This window comes from Aplidium turbinatum, chromosome 7 (assembly GCF_918807975.1).
Source record: "Aplidium turbinatum chromosome 7, kaAplTurb1.1, whole genome shotgun sequence".
Classification (NCBI taxonomy): Eukaryota; Metazoa; Chordata; class Ascidiacea; order Aplousobranchia; family Polyclinidae; genus Aplidium; species Aplidium turbinatum.
In genome coordinates, this window is record NC_137478.1 from 27,470,145 (window position 1) to 27,473,060 (window position 2,916).

The 2,916-nt window shown below is 35.7% G+C and overlaps 1 long non-coding RNA gene across 2 annotated transcripts; it reads left to right on the top strand.

Moving 5' to 3' along the window:
- Window positions 1-298: 298 nt before the first annotated feature.
- On the top strand, window positions 299-2,052 carry LOC145774006 (uncharacterized). 2 transcript variants are annotated; one of them, XR_014289992.1, is made up of 3 exons: window positions 299-393; window positions 833-1,045; window positions 1,656-2,052. It is a non-coding gene; the product is annotated as an uncharacterized LOC145774006 (long non-coding RNA). The 2 variants fall into 2 exon arrangements; XR_014289993.1 differs by having other exon boundaries at window positions 1,659-2,052.
- Window positions 2,053-2,916: the final 864 nt, after the last annotated feature.

Genomic DNA, 2,916 nt, shown 5'->3' on the forward strand with positions numbered 1-2,916 from the left:
CATCAGTTTCCGTAGGATCGTTTTGTGCAGCAGTTTTAGAATAACATGCTTCGATTGAATGTATTTCTGAGATGTATTCACACAAGTAACACAAAAACACGGTTATGGTTAACGAATCGCAACTGCTCGCTGTAGGCTACTATAGTGAGTGCTCAGCCTTATGCTGATAACTGGGAAGAACGCTCCTTTCCTCACAAAAGTAACCCATTAAGTTTTTCTCATGTTTATTACTTGGATCACGTTACAGAATTACAACTCAAAGAAGTCGTAACGCTGGCCGTACCAATAATGATGTGGCAAGTGTGCATCTTCAACGCAAAATCAGCAGGATCATATTCACTAACTTCTGCTGCTGGATTCCTATATGCATTATGGCCTTTATCAGTTCTGCTGGTGAGATGATATGAATAATGAATAAAATCCGCCATGGCTAATGTGTAATATTCAAATACACATCAACAAACCTTCCCAATTTATTCAATACACAGGAGATGTAAGACACCAAAAAATAAAATAGGTTATTTATTGTGCAAGTAGCTTAAGTCCCGTTTAATGTATTGTTACTTTAAATGAGCGTTTCAAATTAGAAGTTAGCCAACGAAAGAAGATTGTAGTGTTGTTTCCTCAGAACATGAAATCATCAAAAAATGTATTAACACAAATCTGCATAATTTGGCGTCTGTATCTAATCACTAGCACATCAGTATCTTTTATCATGATAGGCTAAGTTGCAGCATCTACAACATAGCTATGCACCCAAGCGTTTTCATCACTTTATTATGTTTCATTTAACCTAAAAGATGTTTTTTAACTTAGTCTTACGATTTTGTAGGGTGGGTTTTGTCTTCAGAAACGTATGCTGTGGCTGCCATTGTTCTGTTACCAATAAACTGCGCTTTCAATCCTCTGTTGTATTCGGATCTACCTGAAGTCATAGGGACGGCTGTTCTTACAAAGACAAAATGCGGAGCATGGTTAAAAACGAAACGACTGTTTGACACTGGAGGAGAAAGAGACCAATAGAGACAGAATATATCGTATACGAGTGAATTCTGAAACTTAACATGTGAATTGAAACAATCAAAACCGAGTTTTATCATGACGTAGTGGTTGTTCGCTTATTTCATTTAAAGTTTTCCAAAATTGTATAAAACCGTTCGACTTTAACACGTTTAAATTTACTGAAAAATTAGAAAATAAGTAAAATTAACTTATTGAAATATCCGTTTTCGTTTTCACAGTTTCGCATTGTGTAGAATGTCAAGCCTTTATTAAATCATTGACACAGGTCTGCTAAACTGTCAGTTGGAATTTTTTGTTTTATATTTTCTTTAAATGCTTGTTTTTCTCAAGATAAATCAATCAACTTTTTTGTAACCAACCAACTAATGCAGTATCAAAGCTATTCCATGCGTTAGAAGCATGGATAAAGGCTAGAGAGCTTTCCTTGGTGTGGCCTAAATGCTCACACTGAAAGCAAAGGCATCGTTGCTTCGATCTTATTATACCGTATTTTATTTAAGAATCCGATGTAGCGATAAAGTTATTGCTTTTGGATATATAGTTACAGTTTTATCAAATATTATTTGCCAAGTAAGAGATAAGTCAATACATGCAGCCTATCATGTAGCTTTCATTTTACTGTTCATGCTCAGCAGGCAAAGAGACCAGATGCACAAAACTCGTAACTTGCCTCAGCGCAACGCCAAAAGGTCTTTCTATGGAAATGGAAACAAGAAAATGAAGAAACGATTTGGATGCACTTTTTCAGACTTGTTGAACTTTATTATTATTTGCTTTTCTAATTCCATTAAAGTTTTCCTTGTGACGACTGAACGTTTTTATATGAATGAAAAACAACTGAACTGAATATCACAAGTAGCCTACAAAATAGGGCTACCATACGTCCTCTTTTAAGAGGATTTGTCCTCTTTTTTCAAGAAAAATAAATTGTCCTCCGAAGACACTAAAAAATGCTCAAATGTCCTCTTTTTTGACAGTTTGAGTTTTCATGCTTATATTTTCGACGGACTTATATTGCTTGATGACGTTTCAGCGACGGCTTGTAGGCTATTTGTTTTCTCAACATTTTGTATAGGCTACCAATGTAACATGCTGATTTATAAATTCTACAAGAAATTGGCGCATTTTATGGAACTGTTGTTGAACGTTCATTGCAAAATATTAAACGACATTTTAAAGGCCATGCTCATTGCTCACACTTTCACAAAAAAATTATTCTTTTGCTTACATACGTTTTGTATTGATAGCCTACAACGCTTGTAGACGTTGTTGATTACCAACTGAGTTTAGCTCGTTTGTTGCTTGAAACAAATCGAAACGAATGTCTAAAAGTGCTCCAGTCCAACTCCAACACTGTTCGCTCAGGAGCAACTCATGAGTGAACGAATTCACAGACCCCTCCATTTCTACAAGCAGAAACTTAGCACTGTCAACCTCAGTGACCGGGTCTGTGTCAGTGGTTCAAGGCCTCCACACAGTGCAGCTTACTGTTGTAATCATATTTCTTGCAAATAATTTAGAAATTTTGTTAAGGCTGACCATTCCTTAATGAAAAAAGTTAAGGCTTGGCTACCTGAAGGTCGTGCCTGATTTGTCACATTTTGCAGATTTTTGCGATCATTGCTGTCTGACTGAAACTGTCTAAAAATTAGGTATTTTTTAGTATTTGTTGACTTTTAAAAATATAAAATCATTTGTTGTCTTAAGGAAGCACTAGAAATGAGAAAAAATCAGTTAGACGTTCACTCAATCTGTTTTCTTGTTGTTGGTTTTTTGGTAGCGCTTGCTGCGTAGGCCGATCCTGAAACGATCTAAAAACATGTAAAAGATTCTTCAAGCGTAAAATTCTACTTGCTTGCGAAACGTGTCCTCTTTTAAGGCGATAAAAATATG